Source organism: Acipenser ruthenus, chromosome 16 (genome assembly GCF_902713425.1).
Source record: "Acipenser ruthenus chromosome 16, fAciRut3.2 maternal haplotype, whole genome shotgun sequence".
NCBI lineage: Eukaryota > Metazoa > Chordata > Actinopteri > Acipenseriformes > Acipenseridae > Acipenser > Acipenser ruthenus.
The window spans coordinates 27,366,921-27,391,523 of record NC_081204.1 but is presented as its reverse complement, the minus strand read 5'-3'; the positions used below and the strand labels follow the sequence as shown (position 1 = coordinate 27,391,523).

Genomic DNA, 24,603 nt, shown 5'->3' with positions numbered 1-24,603 from the left:
TATATATATATTATATAGTTTTAAATGCATTAAGAAGCACACATTTTAAATGAGTTACAATTTTACTTAAATATGGAATAGCTAATCTACAGATTCCTACATGCTAGGGTTGTTTAGTGGAACTTCTTAAGGTACTGTAAGCAGAGTTAGGGAAATGCCACCACTACTGCTCTTCATTGATAAGTACAAATGCATTTTCTTGACAACTCAGCTGGGCATCTCCTCCATCTCCAACATCTCGGAACAACTCACTGGGCATCTCATCATTATCCACCACTAGTAGTTCGCCCTCTTGCAAGCTGTGCCTAGCGGCAGGGAAGGAGCGAAGGAGGATCCTGTGATTGAATATGATTCTGAAGTTCAAGCCGGGTGAAACCAAGAAAGCTGGCGAGAATTTCACATGCAGAAATACCTAGATAACAATGGGGGTGTAAATCTGCATGACAGCTGTGATTAGTGATGCTGCTGTTTTGCTTTTTGGTTAGTACATCACTATACTGTACATGTATTTTTGAACTTTTTTGTATTTTATGTCCACCAGTGAGCTAAGGTTGAGAGCAGACTAGACCAGTACAGCCCAGGAGATTGTAAATATGTATACATTTTTAAAGAGGATGCTTTTAGCATGTTTATTCATGCATTCCTACCCAAAAGAGGCTTGCTGTTGCCCCAGGATGTCTCGAAGAAAATGAGCCAAACTTATTACATTTTAAACCAGGCTAAAAGAGCTGGCAGTCATACCCACAGTGGCAATGATGTGCTTTGTTTTATTAATGCTCAAGCAACAGCTTAACATGAATGTTCTCTTTCTCTGCTACTTGGATCTGGGGAATGCTGTAACTCAAAATACACCCACACACTCACAATATTAGAAGAATTATAATAAAATAATATAAAAACAATGGGAGGTTCTTTTTTAACCTTGGGGATCTTATGAGCGTCCCTCCTGATGCTGTGCTTTTGAAACCATGTAAACGTAAGCTTTAAAACAACGTATTCAAATGTTTATTTCAAAACTGACTTGTGTTAGTGTTGAGGATTAATAGAAGATAATTCAAATTAAAAGTAGACATATTAATCAATCATATTGTGTGTGAATTTGTGTAATGGATACTGAAGATACCAGGAAATGATTTTGATGGGCCTACAAGTTTTTACTAACATTAAATTAGTAAATAAGTAATGTACTAACACAATTGATGGCCGGATGGTGATCGACAACCTGCAGCTCCTCATTATCTCAGTATCAGTTTGGAGGCAAAGGCTTTGTTGTAGTTTTGAAGTTCTATTTACATCCCAAAGGAAGGACTTATCGCTACTTGTTCTCTTTGAAAGTAAGCCTACAGTGCTTTATTATCCCCTATTTTATACATGCTTTAAATTGATTTATCATTTCATGTTTTAAAGCAAAATTTAATTAGTTGCAGAATTTCATAAACAGTTTAATCTTAAGGACTGTCAGGTCTAGCCAAACGCATTTTCGGGAACTATATGAAGCTTCGTAATCAGGCAGCATTGCCTGTTGGCATTAGTCAGAAATGCAAATTGCTTTTTTTATGTTGCCACTAAAACGTCGGCATGCTACTGGAATAGGCCTTCACAGTGTAGTCATCAATTAGAGGCTGTAAAAGCGCCACATCGAATCAGTGGCTCCCTTTTTTATATTAATTTAAGAGAAATTTATCACATGAGCAGAGATCCTCTTAATGCTAGTGCAGTTTAGCAGGGCTGGGGACTGTACTAGAACAAGCCCACCTCAGGTGGATAACACATACATGCACTATACCTCTAGTATGTTACTGTGTTAAATTAATTGAAAGACCCCAAGACCTAAAAAAAAACATTGCACATGTGAAGTGCACTGCTGTAGAATGCAACATTGAGGATGACACTGAATGCACAGTATACTAGTAGTACTTGTAGATGCTGTTAAGGAGATTGGTGTTGACAGTAGGATATTATTGAACTGAAGAGAGAAGATTCATTGAGATACATATCTGCATTACTGGAAAATAGCAGCCTTTCGAAGTCACATGAGGGTTTGCAGGTTCTGGATATGTCTTTTCTCCACTGTGTGTGTTTTTTCATCGAAGTAATCTGCATAAACAATAATACCCCTGTCAGAGGGCATTAGAAGAGATAAAAAGAATGTTTTCTGGCAGTATTGAGCCTGAGTCAAAGGCCTGTAATTGTGGTAAATCCCAAAGCAGAGGATGTTATTGAATCATATGTCAGTGGAGATCTTTAATTTGCAATTCATTTCTGCTTTATTTTTTTATTGTTGATGCATTTAAGGTTTTTATTGTTCTGCTAGGAAAAGTAATAGTAATAGATTATTTTCACCTTTGATATTGTTGTGGTGTGTAGCCCAGATAATATGGTATTAGGCTGTGGCCAAAAGTTTAGCATTACCTAGAATTTTAGGATTGAGACATAATAAAAAATAAAAAAAAAACACTATATGAACATAATTTAGATATTTTATTTAATATCATGTCATGAAAAAAACTTCAAAATTATATTGCAAAAGTCTACTGGAAGCCATAATAGTAGTACAGTATTTAATGTTAGATTTCAAAATGTCAAATTTTTCACTTTTTGTCAGTTTTTCGTGAAGTATATGTAAAACTACAAAACGGTATGTTATTCAATATGAAGCAAAATCAGATAATCCTATAGGGTGATGCAAAACGTTTGGCCATAGCTGTACAGTAAAGCTTCTGGTTCCTTGCTTTTCGGTTTTCCATCCACTGACATAATGAAGTGATAACTACAGGACGAATTGAGTGTGCAAGGAGATAATAGTGATCCTGAGTGAATCAGATCTGAGACCAAGTTGAGGATTTTTTACTTGTGTGGGAAAAGTTGTCTCCAAGTACACTCAGTGTCTTTTCTATTATGATTTGTGCTTTAGTCTCTTTTGTTTGAAGGTCCTGTTTTTTAATAAAAACAAGTTTGGCTTAAGCTTGGCTTCAACTGAATTAGTCATTCGCCAATCCAATCCCATTTACTGTCAAGAGATTCCATGTGTCATATAACGTATAATGAACATTGCCACTGTTCATACAGTTAGTTTTGGATGTAACCCTCAGCACTTGTGTTATTTCAATACTTAGTGTGAGTAGCTTAGCACCTGTAGGTCCTGACAATCCGGGAATGGCTTGTAATTATGCGTACCTGGCCTCTGTGTGCAAGAAAATATCACAGCTCAGTAGTATTCATAATTTACACCAAGGAGAGTATAACAGAGTTATACAGTTGTCCTGTCAGGCCAACCCCAATTCGCTGTTCAGAATTTAAGATACGCCTCCACGGGAAGCAAGTTATTCAGTGGGTAACTACTTAGCCATAACATCCAAATTAAAAAGGTGGAGGGGCACCTCTCTAGTGATGGGCCTTATATTCAGATAAGGATAATGGCTAGTTCCCACAAATGGGTCATTTTCCAACTTTTTTCAGTGGTAGTTTGGTGTAAAAATGAAACACATAACCACAGGAGAAGCCCCGGACAAGGATATGTTGGAGAGAAATTCTGAGGCCAGTTATGCATAATTACTGGCCAACCCACTGATGCAGAGATGTCCTCCATTATTGCACTGCCCAGTAAGATCAAAAGGACCGTTTGTGCAATTTGCAATTTTTATGAATTTGTCCCATGTCACTTATAGGACCGAGGGAGGCTGTAACTGGAGCACAGGTGTCACTGCAGATTGTAAGGTCCAGTGCCTTTAGTAGGTGAACCACTAGGTACACACAGATTGCCACCCTGACCTCCCCTGGATTATAGACAATAATCCTTTAGGAATGGTAAAGTATCTCTCCAGAACAATGACAGCGTCATTTTCAACCAGTGCCACAAGGATACCCATGGTAGCTTTATAATCTATTGCTAGTATGGATGCTGTCATTTGTTACTTAAAAATTATGCTGTATTGCTCTGCTGGGTAAATAAATATCCTGCAATAATGCTTAAACAAAGCTGTTGCTAGGGGAAACCTGTTCATGTTTAAACTATATTATACAATACAATAGTGTGTACAAAAATCTTTCATCTTCATATTTGTGGACAACAGCTTGATAAAGTAGCTTGTTTTCGGGCATGTATTTAATCAGCTTAAATAAAAAAGACACATAGACACATGTCCTTGGGCTAATTCAAACTAAATGAATATCTGCTCAATATGAATGAACTTTACACCTACATATATAATTTATCGGTGCTCACCTAACACATACACAGATCGGCATATTTTTATTTCATTGTATTTTTATTGAGTAAAGTAATGTAGGACAATAAATCACGCCTGGGAGGAAGCGGCAGCTGGATTAATATAGAGTGAAATAGAGCTGGCATTTAGATTCTCCACTGTTTGGTTGAGCAATAAAATAAGATTTTAGCAGCTGTGTAACCCTCTCCTCTTCAGTGAGAGTTGGCATCTTTCATCAGTACATGACAAATGGGTGACATGCTTACGGAATCTCTTCTGAATGGCCAAAAAAAAAAAAAAAAGGCTTCTCAAACTCTGGGAAGCATGTTTCCTTATTCTTGAAAAAAAGGAAACATACAGCACACACAAGGAAACATTTTGAATGCTGGGTTTAAAATGTAGATTAAATCATTGTCTTTAATCCCCTTGATAAGTACTGCAAAACCTTTATGATCTATCTTTAATCTTGTAACAGAATCATATCCAAAAAATGTGTTCTAGAAACTCCTCAAGTGGAATGTGCGGTGACATTAGCCTAGCAGTCTTGTCACTTTTTGGTTTCCAGATGATGGAGACCAAACACTCGGGGCTGTGTTTTACTGTTCTCTCTGTCAAGTTTGATTATTCCCTTAAAACAAATAACACCCTTTTTTTACAAAGTTGTTGTACAGTAGCACCTACAGAGTAGATTTAAATGAATATAAGATACACAGACAACTCCCAAACCTCTTGGATGATTCCCACTAGCCATACTGCACTAAAGTCTTACTGGGAAATACAGCCCTTGATGTTGAGTAGAGACCTGAACCTGCTTTCTTACTGCAGCGCTAAGCCAAAAGATGAGTTACTCTGTTAGAGTCTGTATGTGTGTGTGTCTCTCTGTGATTGTGAATGTGTGAATCCTGCTACACTACTGACTGAACAGCAATTACTCTGCTAGTTGTTTTTAAAGGTAATGCATAGATAGAGATGCTGCATCATGTCCCAGACATGTAGACGCATGGTGAAGATGTGTTGTGAAGCACCAGTCTAGTTTTTTAATCTGTAAGTCACTAATTCAGTCCTGAACGCTATTAATATGACCATCACACTGTGCCTGTTTATATCGATAACAACACTAGCACACAGAGGGATCAATATCTCCACTTAAACGATAAATTCTAACTCTGACCTGCTTCTCATTTCACTCTAGCATGTGGGGGGCAGGGAGTAAGGCTGACACAGGCTACACCAGAGAAGAGATCGATATCAGGCTCAGTTATTATTGTCATTGGCTTATGGTTTGGAGGTTGTGGTTGACAATAGATTCTTTGGTACTGTGACCCATGTACACAATACCCCTAGTTACTAATCTTCACTTATTTAATAAAGAAATAGTCGGCATGCTTAATATTATTTTTGTATACAGTGTAACAGGGCAGAGGCTGGACACAAAGAAGTAACCATGCACAACGCAAGCAAGCGTCTTGACCAATATGCAAAACAACTAGGCACACCTGCATTGGTGGTTATAGAGCTTTTAACCTCATCTTACTGACAGTGTATCACAAAACACTGCCCTTTTATATACCTATGTTTAAACTTGTGATTCGATTTGCCCCTTGAAATAAGTGAACCTTTGCTGTCTGGTGCTTGTGATGTGTTTTTTTTCTCACCATCTGCCTGTCAATAGAAAACAATTTTGCTTTGTTAACACCCACAGGCGTAAACTATTTTATCACCACAACAGTAAACTGCTATGACAACACTATAACTGAACAGCATGTTATTATCCAGAGTCCTGAGCTATGAATTAATTTTAAGAGGAGCTTTCATAACCTTCGGTATATACTTTGCTTCTGTAGACCTTTGCAGTCTCAAAAGATTATATATTTTAAGGACATATTCAGACAGTCCTGTTAACAAGTTTCACAAAAAGAAACCCTTTGTTGTTGTTTAGATAAGAGGATCCTGTAAATTCTTCTAGGTTTTACAAGTAGTCATCATATACAATCTCTATGTCAGTAAAAAAACAGAAAAAAAATCTGTTCACCTTTTAAAATGAACTAAAATGTACTACATTGTATTGATTTTTAACCTAAAGCCAAAGAAAACACTGCCTGCCAGAAGCACACACTCCTCTAACATAATACAGTAAATACCAGCAAGACTGCTAAATACATTGATTGGTTGAAAGGTACTGCTATAAATATTACTTGCATTTATTTTTATTTATTTTATTTTTTTTTAAGGTTTCTGGTCACAGAATCCCTGACTAGCCAAGGTCTGGTTCTGAGTGAGATGATACAGTTAGTGTCGATGTGCATTTTAATGGATGCAAGCTGTTCAGATCTTTCTTCTACCATGGGTGTTGACTTTGTGGCCTATGGTCAATGTCTTAAAATGTTAAATGGTAATGAATTGTATATTTTTTGCTAAGCATTCTGATTAAGTTCCAAAAATGAAATTGTGAAATTTAGTGCATCAAACATTAATGAAAAATCTCAACGCTTAATTGAATTGATAACTGTCAGACAGACAAAGCTCAAACACTCAAACTGTTTTTATTAATTTTAGATTCCGAGTTTCTGTTTTAATTATTGAGCTTTGTAAATTTGGCATATATTTATTCGATTGGTGTGTTGAACATTTTCAGTTTGGCATATATTAAATCAGTTTGAGTGTTGAGCTTTGTCTTGTTTCACAGTTGTTTTTTTCAATTGAGCTTTGTCATGCAATGACTTTGACAGTTTAATTTTTGTTACTTTCCCCTTTCATAATTTGGCCACCCTTACCTATATAAATAACTATGGTACCCGATGACAACAGTTCCATATCCACCTATGTATCGAGTTAAATGGTTTTATCTCCACTGTTGAAAATTACATGTTTTATCACAAAACATTATTTACTGCCATGTGTGCTGTGTTGAGGATACTCCATGACTGTTCAAGGAGTACTGTAATTATTCCACAAATGAGGACGAGGATGGAAATGTTGAGAGATACAGCATTCAATAACCTTTCCGTAGTCAATGCTGCTGAGTGATTTTAATTTTTTTACCAGAACTCATTTGGGGATTTTATTGTTCCAAATTACATCAAGTTGCAAAGGAAATGTGGAGCTTAATCTGAAGAAAGTAATCCTCTCAATTCAGTTGTTTAATTGAGGTTTAAAATGTATTATTTTCCTGACACTGTACTTGTTATAAAAATATATACTCAAAATATATGCTACAGTAGTCAATGAATGTTAATTATGTAGCCTCTATTTATTTTTTAAATACTGTATGGATAGGCACTATATATCTATAATATCTATATCTATATCTATATCTATATATCTATCTATCTATCTATCTATCTATCTATCTATATATATATATATATATATATATATATATATATATATATATATATATACACACTGCTATGCAAAAGTCTTAGACCTGTTGAATTCTTCTCTGATGCCTTATGAGCATCAACAATTTGCTCAAAGCCTCCAACTCTAGTGTTTTCTACTATTATAACAACCTTGATTTGCATAAAGAAGGAAAAACATTGAGTGAAATAGCTCGCATCACTCGATTTCACCGTGTAACAATTTTTTTTGTTCCTGGGTAGTAAGTGTTATTTCCTAATTGCTTATGCCTCAAAAGTATAGAAAATGGCTATTATTCCCCACAAACTTTGCTTTTGTGACCAGGACAGTGATATTTTGAAATTTACCTATTTTCCAGAACATTCCACATAGATTCAGTGCTGAGTAAACTTGGAGTAACATCTAGAACTTTCTAGAACTTTCCAGTAATATAAATAGTAGTATAAATACAGGGGCCTTAAGCCCACCAGTTCAGTTTAGTTCCAGCTGCCTAAGTGGATACATATCTGCATTTTTCTGAGATGGCATCAAGAGACTACAAGCATCCGGCAGACGCATTTTGCTATGTCTGCGGCCAATTTATCAAGACAAGAGCGAAAAAGTACTCCGTGGAAGCATCTGCTAAGATGTGTGAGGCCTACAAGGCATATTTCGGCATGCCTGTCGGGGATCAAGACAAACCCTGGGCACCTCATTTCACCTGCGAGCACTGCAAAAAAACTCTGGAAGGTAAGATGGACAATTGTTGCTCGGAATTCTATGTTATAAAATATGTTAAAATTTTTAAAATTGTAAAAGTTTTTAATTTTAAAATGTTTTACAATTTTCTATGTTATTGAAAAAATATATCATATATGAAAAATGTTGCGAGAATCTCTTACACATTAGTCATGGGTGAAATAAATGGTATTTTTGTTGGATGGTACAGAGGGGAAAAGAGAGCCATGAAGTTCGCTATCCCAAGAATTTGGCGGGAACCCACTGACCACTCAAGCAACTGCTACTTCTGCATGATGGACCCTTCCAAACGTTGGACTGGCAAGAATGCACCTGCTATCACGTATCCGGACCTTCCTTCATCCATTGCCCCGTACCCACTCCTCCGGAGAGAGAGCAGCCGTCTTTAGAAGAGAGCAGCAAGTCAGAGAGCGAGGAAGACGTTGTAGATCCAGATGACAATTTCAGAGGTGGAGCTGAGGAGAGAAACCCATACTACCCCAACCAAAAAGACTACTCACTTCTAAATCTTTTGTAGTAATTTTTGTATTACTTTAGTATAAATACATGTTAATTTGGATTCATATGTTGTTTTTTTCTGACTTTATGTGAACGAAAAGACACAAATTCGCCCGTTTTCTCATTGGAAATAGGTAAATTTCAAAATATCACTGTCCTGGTCACAAAAGCAAAGTTTGTGGGGAATAATAGCAATTTTCTATACTTTTGAGGCATAAGCAATTAGGAAATAACACTTACTACCCAGGAACAAAAATTGTGTTACATAGTGTTTTCAAGGTGTGGTATCCGAAGCATAATTAAGGAATAGAAAGAAGACAAGCGTTCAGCAAAGGCAAACACATTCCAAAAAGGGATTTTGAAAAAAAGTTAATATAAATTTCTAATGAAATATTGAGGGAAAATAGTATTTTTATTTTTTTATTTTAATCAAAGAAAATATTCTGTTTATGTATATTGCATTTGTAGCATTAAAAGTGAGATTCAGTTTGGTTTACTTTTGATCTCTGTTTCGCTCCATTTACTAAGAGCTTCCCCAGAGAGATCGATCCCATGGTTTTTGCACAAGTGCACAAGGAATTGAAGCCGCAATGGCCCAATAACCCTTTCTCCAAACACGAATGTATTAATCCTTTTAGTCATTTGAGTCTGCTATTTTAGACCCACGCATGTCAATACACAATAAAGCGTCTAGAATAACTCAAAGCTTTTGTCTATGCTTTATAAAAAAAGAAACAAATTGCAAATCATTAATAAACCTTAATAATGATGCTAAACATCCTCCTTTTAAAGGCTTAAAAAAGAAGTGCACAGATTCTCAAACAAATTACTCCAAATTGCTCTTAGAAGACAAACAACCTAACTCTGCTATAACCCCATAAATTAAGCAGCTTATTTGTTTATTTGTGTTTTTTTAATTAAAAAAAAATGCTAATGACCATGCTTTGAGAATGTAGGCCTAAATATCAATACAAATAATTTAGTAAATCTTACTTTGTGCAATCTTGTATGGAGTACTCATATTACTTTATAGTCAAAGGACACACTCTTTCACATATCCATTTTACATGACGTTTACATGCTATTCAATTAGTGCTGACATTCTATATACATTATACCCCCAGGGATGCTTTGTTTTTGTTAATAAAAAAGCACATTTCTAGTTTTAAAATGTGTGTTTAATCAATAATTATAATTAGGGCAAGCTGATAAGATCCTTTTCATGACAAGTCATTTTTTAAATATAATTTACTAAAAGCAACGCATTCAAGGTAAGACTTGATTAATGAATACACTTTTAGTCTTTAGTGTTAAGGAAAACAGCCACCCAAACAAAGCCTAGACCATCACATACTACCTCACATTTTAGAACTGCGACTCAATGTAAAATGAAGGACATTACATAACAGGCTCTGTTTTTATTTAATTTCACGCTTGGGTAGGATACACTGGAGTAATTAATCCCATTGCTTATTCACAACCCTTATTTGTAAGACTATTTTTATACCAGTGTTGAAGGTTAACAAACTTCTGCTTTCTTCAAGAACGTTGACTTGTATATGTGTGATACAAAACACAGCACATGCAGCACAGAAACAACCCTTAAGAGGAGAATAGAAACAGCTTCACACAAACATGATCTCACAACACAGTGAAAGTTAATGTGTTAGATCATAAAGCCTGAGTTTACTATGAAGGTTAGCAAAGGAAGGGGGAACGACTCCATTGTTAACAGCATAATTAGCTTCTAACCTACAGCGATTCTCCTTTATGTGAAAAGTGAAATGATAGCTCACTTATACATACCTGTCAACATTGAGTTTTCAAAGTACGGGAGCTTTTCTAAACTGAAATCTCATACCTGTCAACTCTTGAAAATAAAAAATCGGGGGGAAGGGGGGGGGGGGTGCAGGTGCGTGGCTAAGTATGTGAATTTGCCTCGTGCACTGAATGCATACCTGCCACTGGACTCACCTGGGTCATAAATCCTGCTATGTACAGACAGGGATTGCAGTAATCACACACTGGCCATGGATTTTGTAGACATTAAAGGTTTGCTGACATGAGGGGGTTTAACAGTAGAATACGGGAGAAAATCTGTCCCAGGAGATGTCCAGGAGAAGGGTCCAAAATACAGAAGACCCCCTGGTGAATACGGGAGAGTTGACAGGTCTGCTTATATATGCCTAACACATTGGCTGATGGAAATTTTTCTATGACTGAACTTTCTTGAAATTCTCTGAGGAAGCTTAATGTACAGCTATGGCCAAAAGTTTTGTATTTACAAGTGTATTTTTTTTGCTAGCAGTAGCCTTTTGTCAGTGTTAGTTGTTCAGGATGCTGTGCATGAGTAATACTGACAAGAAAAGCCAATACAAATATTTAACTAAAAATGGCATAGCCTTGAAGTCTTGCGGGACAGCTGTTGCAGCTCACAGTGTTTACACTTTGTGTTCCCAGGGCAACGGCTGTGTGACACTGACATTGGAGGTGTTTCTCCATTACGGGCCTCTCCATGAGCCAGCAGGCAGGATGGCTCTAAAGTGGCCTCTGGCCAGACTTTAAGACAGCATCATTCACACCTCCTAAAAAGATACTCTAATGCATATGCAGGCTTTGAGCATGTGTAAACAGCTTAAAAATGACCTCAGCCGGGGTCAACATCAATATGGCACAAATTTCAGCTACGTGGCAAAGGACTGGCTACTAAGGGTTGTCAGGATTGAAGTACATCAGTGATGATTTCAGGGGGTGTTTACATTGCCCCCATCCTACATTGTCCCTGACTTTACCAAGTGCTGCTAGCTCCTCCCCTTCCATTGCTGATTCCAATGTAAGAAATCTCCTATACCAAGATGCACAACAGTAATTACATGAGCCAGTTTAATCCTAGTTTATAACTGGAATTGTGCAGCAAACTCTGATTACAAAACATTGAAATTCTCATAAAAGAGCAATGATTACATTTTTATAGTGCTTAGAGTAACAATATATATATATATATATATATATATATATATATATATATATATATATATATATATATATAATAAGTAAGGTTTAGAAAAACAATTAATATATCTAATTGACTTGTATATCCCTTTTACTGCCCTCATAAGAAAAGTTTTCATTTAATGGTAGTTTTCTTAATTATAAAACATCTCTTAAAGGTGCATCACGACTGAACAGCTTTTCACACCCATGTTGGTCAGTTGGTATCAGAATTCCCCACTGTCTTTAGTTCTGAACACCAGTGAAGAAATATTTATTACTATTTAATGTACTTGTCCCACGGTTTCAGTAAGCAAGATGGAACTGCAAGTGTTAAGTAGAATTATTACTGCGGAGGTCCAGACTTTTCAGGCCTATCAGGCCTGTAAATTACCCTGGAGCAAACCTCCTTCACAGATCAAAACAATGTCATCTACAGTATGGCAACAGTGGTACTGATACACTGGTACTGATATGGTCCCATAGATTATCCGTGTGTATTAGTTCATTCCATTGTAATCGTATGTCAAAACAAATTGTAACCACTGTAGTCTACAAATTGTCTACCAATGCCTAAAGCTGCCTTTGTATTTCCTTTGCACTTAGTGCAGAGTGCTGCTACTCTTTTGACGCCTCCGGTTTGCTGAGTTGTGGAGGAGGGCTCTCGTCCTTGGTACTCTTATTATTCTTGTTCGGTCTGGTAGGTTTCCATGGAAATGAGAGTTACATTAACTAGACAAACATATCCTGATATAACGAGCCTTTCAGACGTCGTGTTTATTTCAGTCAGTAATTTGACCAAAACTCTCAAATTAATAGCCCAGTAGGGTGTAGATGGAGGATGGGGTGGAGTGTTGAAAATGTCATCAGAAAAGTTATCATGGGATCAGGAACTAATAAATATCTATAAAGCACGCCCGGATTATGCACCACACTCTTCTTGTTTTACACTTATTGTACTCATTGTATTCTCTATTTCTATTCCATAATTCTCCATATTTTAATTAGGTAGAATTGTTAAATGTATTTTTTGGTTTGTACATACAGCTATGGCCAAATGCTGTGCATCACTCTACAGAATTAGCCAATCTTGCTTCATAAAGTCAACTGAAACCTGCTGAATAATGTTATGTTGACATATTGAATTGCATACCACTTTGTAGTTTTCCATATACTTAACAGAAAACTGACAAAAATTGAAAAATGTGACATTTCAAAATCTAACATGAAATACTATACTACTATTATGGCTTCCGGAAGACTTTTGCGATAACATTTGGTAGTTTCTTTGATTACACAATGTTAAATATTTTCATATAGTTTTTTTTTTTTTTTTTTAACTATGTCTCAATCCTAAAATTCTAGGTGATGCAAAACATTTGGCCATAGCTGTATACTTTAGTTTCATCATATATGCATTATAGAAAATATATTGTCGTAGATAAGGATACGCAGTTTTGACAGATGGCAGGGGCTTGCTTTCCCCATACACATCTAATGAGTTGTAATGTGTTTCACTCTTCTTCATCTTAACCCATAACCTTCAACCCGAATTCACAAGGTGGTGTACATCTATAAAGTGTCACCAGGTTATTGCTTGCCACCTCTTTGTAAAGTTCAAGTTGACCACTTTTACTTATACTTGTACTGGTGACCACTTTATTGCAGATAAGTTTTGGAGACCCTTTAGATACTTACAAATCCATTTCATGGATTTGGAATAAATATTGCACTGCGGTCCTAATTCTCTAGTATATTGTCACTGCAATGGATTACCAGCATGTAGCAGTTCATATCATTGTGATAGCACATAAGAAAATGTAACAATATAATTCTACTGATTCATAACATTGTTCGGTAGCTGCCATTGAAGCTGACATTGTGCTGTCATTTCATAGTATGAAACCCTTCCATTACTATTGTAATTCCATTCCTATAAGATTCAGTTTTCCAATCAGTCATACACCCAAATACTACCCATTCATATACAAGAGAATACTATAGATTGTAAAGGATTTATTTTATTTGCAAGAGACTATGACTAAGAAGACGCTTGGCAGTTTTTGTGACCCTGGGCTTTCATCAGCAGGAGTTTATATATCTTTTTCTAATGCAGTTTTAGTTCATTCTCTTTGTCAACTTCTTTTAGTTTCTTCCCTTCATCACCCTTTTGAAACAGAGCTACAGGACTCAGCAGTTCCATGCTGCAAACGTTAAGCATTCCCTTTGTCTGCCAGAAGTCAGAATACACTCTCTAACAGGCTTTGGTGATCTTCTAAAAACGAGTTCTGCTACAGCCCACTGGAATAAATGCCCCTGCTTTCACCTGTCTTTCTAGGTGGAGTGCATAAGTATTTTCAAGATCGGAATAAAGCTATCTTGCAGCATTGAATTGCTCTTGTATCTAATTGGTGTAATCTACTCTTTTAATTCATTACGTTTTTTATTGTGCTGTCATCTGTCTATATTGTGATGTATGCCTCCTCTCAGTGTCTCCTGTGTCAAACATTAATCAAAGTATATTTAAAGCTGCGTTCCAGCAAACCAATAACAGTGTTAGATCTGCTTTGTAAAACAGTTATTCAAAAGTTACACCTATTTTCAATGGGTGAATACTGTAGGCATGATTGACGTCCTTCAAGATGGGCAACATTTTTTTCCCCACAGCCATCAGCTAGCTTTATAAAATGGAAAGAGTGATGGGAGCAATCCCATTGGCTAACAAGCGTTGGCTCGGAGTGTTCAAAGCCACTCTCCTTGATTCCCTTGTCAACCAATTCACTTTACACTAAGGTGTTCAAATATGGTCTTGTTTGCTTTCTTCAGAGGGTAAAATTGACTGATAAACTACAGTCACTGGAGTCACCTTTACAGTAGAACAGTTGGTTAGAGGCATTAGTACTCCACTCTTTTCACCTCTGGGGTCTTGGTTCAAATCAAGCCACAACTAAAATAAGTTTTAGGTCCCATGTAATTGCTAGCAGAACTTAATGTAGGTAACACAATTAACACCATTGTAATCCTGATATCTAGCAGTCCACTAGGTTAAAGAAAGTTCTCAGTTTCCATGTCTCAATCTCAGAAAGTCTGTTGCTGCTTCACTTCCTAAATCATTTTAACACTGCAGTGGCTTGTGGGTCAAAACATGTTACAGGCTGAAAGCATGTCAGTCAATAGGGGAAACAGCTGGTTTGTTAATGACTGCAGATAAGCAATTGAAAAGGTGGAGACATTTTCACCCTCTGAAATGACCAGGAAGTTTAACACTATTGAAAGCTAGGAAACAGATTTCTTTAAACTAATGTAGTAAAAATATACAAACTGTGTGTTTAGTATAAAATGTGTTTCTTTTCAAACTGCACATTTGAGATGGAAGTGGATAATAGGTGTTTGAATTGTTTTGGGAGCTACAATAACATTAAATGAACTTGACTCAGAATTGCCTACTACTACAGTGAGATTTTCTCCCCAATTTAGATGTATTACACAGGATGTCTGGGAAATCTGTCAATTTGTCATGAGCAGGTAGTACATGCATCACACAATTAATAACTTTACTTAGACACATAAATAAAGCTAGCAGAACACAGCTGCAGTGTTTATTGACCGCTGAATCAGTCTGGGGCTTTCAAAAGGGAGAATGCTTAAAAAGATGGAAACACAAAAGTCCTATTTTTGGGTGTAAATCTGTTGCTCTCTTCAGGTTTAAGTTTGGCAAATTGTATTTCAGTTTTTATAAATCATCTCTGGTTTCCAGGTACCTTTGTCGACCCCTGGCTTATAAAACGAGCTGCCACCCCTCAGAGCTAATGGCTTCAGACTGACATGTTTGGAAATCAAAGAGGAAATATTTACCCAGTTTAAGTGTAGCTTACCAACAGCCTGCTTTCCCTGTGCACTGTATCTATGCATAGCTCATCTGTTTAGCAGTTCACTTCTTTAAAGTGATCAGTAATTCAAATTCAGAGCCTGATGTGAATGAACAAATGCTATAAAAAAGCAAGAATTTGAATTTAAATCCCTCAATACTTTAATCCTTCTAACTACTTGTGAGTACATTTCTTACACCTGACGGGCACAATTCATTATTACCCTGCTCAGATGTTTACAGTATAGGAGGCTGTTTAAACACTCGGTCGCATTTGCTACTCCTGCCCGCATTTCACTCAACCTGTAGCTGGGAGCTGTTCTCAAGGCACCCTGCAGTTCCCTGACTGTAGCTAGTTCAGTGCAAATTCTCTTTCCCAGGCAGTATTTTACCCTCTTTCTCTGTCTTTCACTGACACTCCAGTATATGCAGAAGCCATGCTGACAAAACCGTGTCTTGTATTAAATGAGTTCTCTTTAATCAGATTCCTTTTGGGGAAAGCTTTAAACAACTACACAGGTTCAGACAGACCTTCTAGTCATGCATATACAAGATGTCCTGTTCCTTCCTTCTATAGATAACAGCATTCCCATTTACCCCAGGGTAATCATTGTAATGAATTCTTATGCAGATAAAGCCACTTTTAGGAAACCAATTGAAGCCTTGCTCTAGCACTTTGTTTTTAAACATGCTTAGAAAAGGGGACTGTTCATGGATTTTAGAACAGCACTTTTTAATATAAAAGACTGATAAACAACCCAGCATAGAGTATTAAACGTATATAAACAAACTATAATGTGTACAATGGTATGTTGAAGTAATAAAACAGCAGCTTACCTATAAAAGAGTATATATATATATATATATATATATATATATATATATATATATATATATATATATATATATATATATATATATACTGTATATAAAAGCCCAGCTTGCTTTCCATTGACATATTGACGGAACATTGATTGTAAAGACTGGAATAAACAAACCAAATAAAAAAAAAAACAAGCAAACTGCCTTGCAATTTGCACTGCAAACCAAACTATCCATCCTTGATTAAATATACAGAAAAAAGCAATCGATCAGCTGATGGTCAATCACTGTCCTTACCTGCCTATGCAGGGGGCTCCTCTATCCATTAGCCAGTTGAATCAAAGGTTAGCATCTCATTCCCATTAGCTACCAATCTGTGAGACCTGCTGAGGGATAGGGGCTAGGAAAGCCTGTAGCAGTAACCCCTGTCACAGGAGCCCGCAGTGCAATCAGCTGCTATCCCTGCCTTTCAGCTCATAGCACCTCGACTGGGGCTGGCTTCAGTGGCTTGTGCATCCTCCTCTTAAAAACCAAGCTGACAGAAGCAGACGTACAGTACATGAAACTCCAACATCCCCACCTGGCGCTGGATCCAATGTTTCAAACTGCAGCCAGGAAGTTTGTTGTGTTTTTCTTCTTTGCTGAAGTAACCCTGACTGTACCAGGAAGGAGACTTGCAGACAGAAAGAAGGGATGCTTTTTTTCTGTTTCATCCATCTGCATCAATCACTCAAGAAAGGGGGTCTCTTGTTAGCCCAAGCTGAGCTGTGACTGCTGTCAGGTGAGGGGGTCCTGGTCCTGTAACAGGGGGGGTTCACTTGCGGAATGTAGCAGCAGCAGGCAGGCAGGCAGGCAGGCAAGCTGGGAATATTCAATTCTGCTCATAGAGCTCTGGGCATCCCTCCACAGTCAGCAGGGCTATTCATATTCTGGAGTGCAGGTCACCTAAACCAGTAGACCGAACGTCGTCAATCAAGCTGGTAGAATGAAAGCAGACGTGAAAAGGAAGAAAACAGAAGGGTCTCCGTTCTTACTAAACAAAAATAAATCAAAGAGGAACAAAACAGCTGCATTTCTTCTGAGGCAGCCCCAGGCCACAAACAAATACATAATTATTAATCACGTAAGTACTCATTGTGTTTTCTGGACACAAGTTATTTGAGGGTCTGGTTCACGGTCAGCTGCAGCCTACTACTGAGGTAAAGCTGAAACTGAATGTGAGAATGAGAGCAATGGGGGGAGAGAGAGAGAGAGAGAGAGAGAGAGAGAGAGAGAGAGAGAGAGAGAGAGAGAGAGAGAGAGAGAGTGATCCAGGCAAACAGCCTAGTCTGATAAAGAACTGAGGACTTATTCCAGGGACAGGGGGTGCATACTAAGCAGAATACCCAACTCAAAGCCTGAATGAAACTATTCTCTATCATTTTAATGTCAAATCTCCCAAGGCAAAGAAATTGTTACCAGGGAAATCCTTTTGAAAATCTAATGTGCACACTTTTTCTCTAATATGCATGCAGACACACATTCACAAAAAACACACACACATACTGTACACATGCCATTTGTATTCATACACAAATGTACAACACCCATAAACAAACAGTAGAAATATAAACAGACACTAACCAGATACAGCACATATTATTCACACCTCCAATCTCTATCTACTAGCACTGTTTAGTACATATATGTTGTGGTATCTAGCATTGCATTTACTGCATAGTGCCATCCAACTAGTATCGGTGCAGATATAAAATGCAGAACAATTAGGGTGTGGCAATTGATTTCCTTATCCCCCATTTCTCTTACCCATTGGCTATTAAATAACTTGGAATCTCTGAATAAATCTTTATTCCACATTGAAAAGATTTACAGTGTCACAAGTTCAGTGTTGCAGAAAGACTGGGTGGGGTATTTGTTCTTCATTTTACTCCCCCCCCCCCCCCCCCAAAATGTTTCTACAATGGTCACTACACGTTATCAATCTGGCAGTAGTCGTGGAGGGCACAAAAACACATATTTGCCATAAAATGAAGAACAAATGTCCCAAGCATTCAGCATCTTTTCCATACTGGTTGGATTGTAGTCTGTGTCTCCTCATATCAATTAGATACCCTCTATTCACAGTAAGATATAGACGTCAAAAGCCATTATTTAAAAATCAGTTGGTGTTATACTGAATAATTAAAAAATGTACCATAGCCACACAGCTTGATGTCCAGATAGCTGCTTCTGTAGCTATAATTAACATACTTCACTGGCACTTTGACCTACAGCAAGGTTTTTTTTTTTTTTTTTTTAACTTATGAAATATATCAAATTTAAAGACCTCAAAGGTCATTGAGAAATGAAAACAGCTTTTATAACACGAGCCATAGACTACACAGTAAATACTGAAATATAGACTTACACAGTATCCAAACCATAATAATGTAATCATTTAAATAATCAAAGTGTTACATTATAGTTGTTACTACAAAGTCAGTTGACCCAATACATTCTTCAGATATCCATGAAATGCTATTGAATGTATAATGAATGCTGAACAGCAGGATTTATCATCTTTATCTTTCTGAAAAGGACAGATAATCAGATCAATGAATTATAAGTTGTATGACAGAAGCCAAATTGACAGAATTTACTGATGGAAGGAAACATGGTGGCGGTTTGGGAGGAGAAGGAGCTTGGAATCAACGGAGAAAGAACATTTAGAAAATAGGAAGGAGAGTAAATTATGAGGGGTGTGGTTGTCATGGTGATTTTCAGACATTGCATGCCATTTATTAAAGTTACAATTGCCCACTGCAACTCGTTGTTACAAAAGTAAGGCTGACTTGAAAAGAGATTTGTAAGGCGAGATTCCTAGGGCCCATTCCCACTGCTTAGCACTTGGGATTTAATTAGCATATGGAACTTCTAACCATGACAACAGACATTATCGTCATTAAGTGATGTGACAGAAATACAATGATTCTTGGTTGTAAATCTTCCTCCCGACCCGTGCTAAGCAGCGAGAACAGAGTTCCTTGGACAGGCTGGTCTGACAGTTCTTTCCCAAGGTTCAAGGGAAGTCGGCCAGCCTGGAAAGGGGGCGAGACTCCGTTGCAATAACGCATTGACCCGGAAGGAAAACGACGTGGCAGCCCCAGATTGGAGAGGCAGTTACACTCGTTTACCAAGGGGTCATGTGGGACGGCATAAAAGGGGACAGAGAATCGTAATCTGTTCCTTCGCTTTAGTTTTGTATTAGAACCTAGAAGGACTGTGAGAGACCCCAGAGAATGTAACAGTTTCGTAAGTGTTTTGTTTGTTTTTGTGTCTGTTAGTAATTTGTCTTGTTTGTAAATTACCAGATGGCTAACATGTTTCCAGAGCTGTCGCCTTGGGCCAGCACAAACATGCACAACACTTCACCACTGTCATGAAATAAACTTGTATCACCCACCATGAGCACTACTGCACACACCCAGGACCGTGTTTGTATTATTGTGGGGCGGATATTATTGTTTATTATTTGGGACTGCAATCCTATTGTTATTTACCCCGTGCAGTACACATTGTTGTGTATTGCCGGGGGATTATTGTTTGGTCGCCAGACCTGGAAACAATTAATAAAATCCTTTCCAAACTGGATTACAATCATCTCTGTCTGTTTCATTCACGCACTGCATCACTCCTGCACCTGCATCCACTCACCCACTTTGTCACAGGGAGTATAGGGGAATTTGCATTATTGCAAGCAACTACTATATCGTTATGGAGGTGCTAATATTATAATTTGGAAGGACAGGAGATCAAGAAATATAGGTGTGAAGCTGTAAAATGCTAACATTTGGTACATGAAAAGATGAAACTATGCAATGCTGCACTTGGTCTAATGGTGCACTAGCAAGGAGTAAGCCTTGCTGGACTGCATTGCCTCTCCTTGGTCCCAACATTTCTTAGGTTCTCAAGTAGTTTGTGCAGCTCACGTTCTTTATCAGAAGTAATTTTTGTTGTTAGTCAGTTCCATTCTCTCTGAATTCCCCTGTGCTGTCGGCTTGGCTGAAGTCTTTTCACAGCCTGACAGTATAAACTGTTATAATCCTGTCTGAGGGTCGACCCTCTCTCTCTGTAAAACTATTTAATTTAAGGTCACTTGCTGAAGCTAGCGGGGAAAAAATGGAGGCCAATCCATGAATTAATAAATAGGTTATTTTGTCCACCTGTCTTGGGTTTGAACACCTCAGTGAAAAAGTTCCCATTAAGACCAGGTGGCCTTCCCACTCGCTAGAAACTGCATCTGATTATTTTGGAGAAAGGCATTCTGACCTCTGGCTGATTGAGGTAGGAGGCTTTACCTGGTATAATAAGAAACAGAGGGGCTGCTGCAGTGAATTGGAGAAAACACCCACACTCTGTACCATATTAGACTGGATTAATGGCAATAGATAGATATTTGAATTGATAGATATTTCAGTTACAAAATGTTTAAAACATCACACAAAGAATTCATTGAAGCCGACTCAACCTAAAAGTTTTCTTTTAACAAAGTGGCACATTTAAATTGACTTGTTTGAATGTTGCCTCACTGTTTCAACTAAATTATCAATCAAGATGAAGATCATCATAGGACCTCTGTTCCTGCTGTAAAGATGATCTCCTATTTTCACCCACAAAACCTAAGCAATGTATATTAGCATGCTACTGAATACTGGGTCTAATGTCCCAGCCTAGGACATCTGCATCTGGACTTGTGAGCTGCCTGAGCGGAAGATGTTACTGAAGTGCAGTTAGGTGAGCCATGCCCACCTGACCACACAGGAAAACCTGTGCATCAGTCCCTGTGGGCCTTGAACCTAGACTGGCAACTCATGACCATAATTCGAATCAGCGAGCTCCTGATTGTATGACTTCTGAGTTGTATGGCATTGGGCACAGGGGACACAAGTGTAATGCATTTTTATTTCAATGTTAAAAGGTTTAATGGATAAATAACAGGCCTAATTAACAAATCATAGTGTTGAATCAATGTTGAAGTAATCCAGAAGATTTGTTTTCATTTTATAACAAGTGAAGAATTTTTAGGAAGGAAAGCTGCCTCAAACTAAATGAACCACTCCTTTGGCTGTGCTAGGCTTATGGGTGTGTGCAACACTGTAAGCATTCATTCATTGTAATTATTAGAAAGAATTGCAAGTATTGTCCTTTTTCTTTCTTCTATCACACTATGCCAAGCCCTGCCCTTAACCCAGAATACCAAGAAAGAAAGACATTGACAGCTTGTTAGCAATAGCTGCTCATTAATCCCTGTTCAGTGTTTCCACGTTGATTAAAGCATAACCAAATATTGTGATAGGCAGAAATCTTTATATAGGAATACAATGAGAAGGAAAAAAGAGATAGACAAAGAGGAGAAGAAAAATGCCTGCACAGTAGTTTGAAACTCATAATGCTTAGAATGTGATGACTTGACAATCAAGAATGCCTGAACTCAATTGCCTCATGCACATTTACATTAGCTAATGTTTACCACAGTGCATCACGCAGTAATGAAGAGAGGGGATTTTTAACTCTGCTCAGGGGGTCTGGAACAGAATTAGAAGCACAACTTCAGACATTGTATTTTGAGATTCTAAAAGGCAACATGCATCTGTCTGGAGGGAGCTATGCCTTTTTTCACACAACAGTAAGCTTGATTGCTTATTACAGTATTACCAATGGCAGTCTCCCTTTTCTCTATCCTGTTGACTTTTGCAGCAAATGTCAATGCTATCCTTTTGCACAGTGACCATAGCAGCAGACACAATGACCGTGATGCAAGCCTTATGTAATTAATACCCGATTAGGAGCTCTGGTCTAGTGCTGTTGTTCCCAAATAAAATTAAGATCTATCATCAAGACTGGAGCTCTTTATCTGTTTGTTTAGTTTATCTGTTTTTTAACCTTTGTTTTATGTAAAATATTTTACAATGAAGAACAGGCCAAGGTACACATTTACAAGACACAATCATTACAACACATCATCTGTCATTAGTCACACACAGTAGCAACTCATTATCATACAAAACGCTGATAATGTTGTGAATAATTTAATTTAATTTAAAGTGGATCTGTGAGATTTCAAGGCCACACATGCCAGATTGATTTTTCTTTTGGTGCTTTGATTTTACTGCTGATGAAATGTAAGGGACAAATTAACTGACGACTGTGTGACAAAATCCTGGAGACAAACCCTAAACTTCACCCTCCAACTCTGTGAGCGTATCTCAATCCTGACTGTAAACCCGCTGCCATGAATTCTTGGATTTTACTCAGACAGAGACTGAAAACTGTGCCTAATTATGTCCAAATCTTACAAATTGTACACAGGTTGTGGTAGCACTTTAAAATGGAAATGGCTATTGTATATAGCATTAATAACACCTTAATAAACGCTACATAACACTGTGTATGCAAAATCCTTCAAAATCACTTTGAAAATCGACATGCATACTGTATATGTATTCATAACCTGTTGCCATAACATTTGGTACAAACAAAATGTACTGTAATTATACATTCAGCATTTCATAGTGCATGTATGTGACACCTCCCAATTAACACTTTTAGTGTAATTAATTAAATCTAATAAATAATTATAGTAAAACATGTTATAACAATACATTCGACAAACAAGTAATGTCAGCTTTCAAAGTGATTATGAAAGGAAAGAGTGAGGTAGTAATACAGTGCTATGTAGCCTTTATGATGGTGTTAAAAAAAAAAATCCCCCTTGTATTTTTCTTGATTTAAACATCTTCATTGGACTGTGACGGCCTGCACAGCGAGATGGGAACCCTCATCAATTTTCCCTCGCTTGCTGATGGTGTCATTAGCTATGCTCCTCATCTCCTCATTCTTCCTTGACGTGATGATTCTTATTTTCTAGACACAGCTCAGACTGGCTTCTGGTATATTTATATGCCCCCCCTCCCTAAATGGGCTGCAACTGCCAGAGACGAAGGACAAGTCTGCAGAAAAATGAACCTGTTGGAGGCTGTCATTCCCTGAAGAGAGTGTCTAACGCCTATTGGCAGCTGTTGACTCCATTCAGATAAAACTGGTCATTTGCAAACTCATCAAAGCTGGGGGCCGGTGGGCTGTTTGTCAATATTGCTAACCACGAGACATGAAAGGCTTGTTGACTAGAGTGCTGGGCTGTAATCAGTAGGGTTGTGGGAGGCTGTGTGGTCCAGTGGTTAAAGAAAAGGGCTTATAACCACGAAGTCCCCAGTTCAAATCCCACCTCAGCCACTGACTCATTGTGTGACCCTGAGCAAGTCACTTAACCTCCTTGTGCTCTGTCTTTCGGGTGAGATGCACTTGTAAGTGACTCTACAGCTGATGCATAGTTCACACACCCTAGTCTCTGTAAGTCGCCTTGGATAAAGGTGTCATGCTAAATAAACAAATAATAATAATAATAATAAAGGTGTTCAGTGATGTGAAGAAAAGCAGTGCATTTAGTGAAACGGGTTGTATTTGTGAAGGAATATAACTGAATTTTTGGTAAGAAGACCACCACAAATATACAATGATGTTTTGCTATTGTGCTTCTGAGAAGTGTGTCTTTTAAAAAAAATGATATGGATCAAACCTGGAGAAATGACAGAACCAATGGCTTCATTCATTCCATATACAAGTACATTCTGATATAGGCCTACCTCTGTAGAAACATAGTGAACCAGTAAATATGGTAACGGATGGCAAATGCATAGTATAAATCACAGGAAAAGTAGTGTAAACCATGTGCATTTACCATGGTCAACTTTTACAAGTTTTAATAAACAAATACATAGAGATAAGTATATATTTTTGGAGCACTTGATTCCTCCTTTGTACATGCTCCTGTCTCTTCTTCTCCCTGTTGAAGATAAATGGCAGTGCCAGAGTGACATTAGCTTGGCTCTGGAAGAATTCTTAAACAATAATTACTATTTATAGTGTTTCCCACCCATGAAGGGCAACTTGCTTCCATCTTTAAATTTACGACAGAGACAGTGACAAGGGAGAAACATTTAAGAGCCGCTGACTTAGTGGCGTCATATTTTATGCAACCAAGTAGCATCGAAGGACATTTAGAAATATATAAAATTTTCA

General features: G+C 37.6%; 1 protein-coding gene across 2 annotated transcripts in view; it reads right to left on the bottom strand.

Moving 5' to 3' along the window:
- LOC117412683 (FERM and PDZ domain-containing protein 3-like) overlaps positions 1-17,674 on the bottom strand; it is an 86,275-nt gene extending 68,601 nt beyond the window's left edge. For both annotated transcript variants that reach the window (XM_058989237.1, XM_058989239.1), the window contains exon 1: positions 16,783-17,674. The gene's annotated coding sequence lies outside the window, so the exon portion shown is untranslated. The remainder of the gene's footprint in view (positions 1-16,782) is intronic.
- Between the last annotated feature and the right edge of the window lie 6,929 nt (positions 17,675-24,603).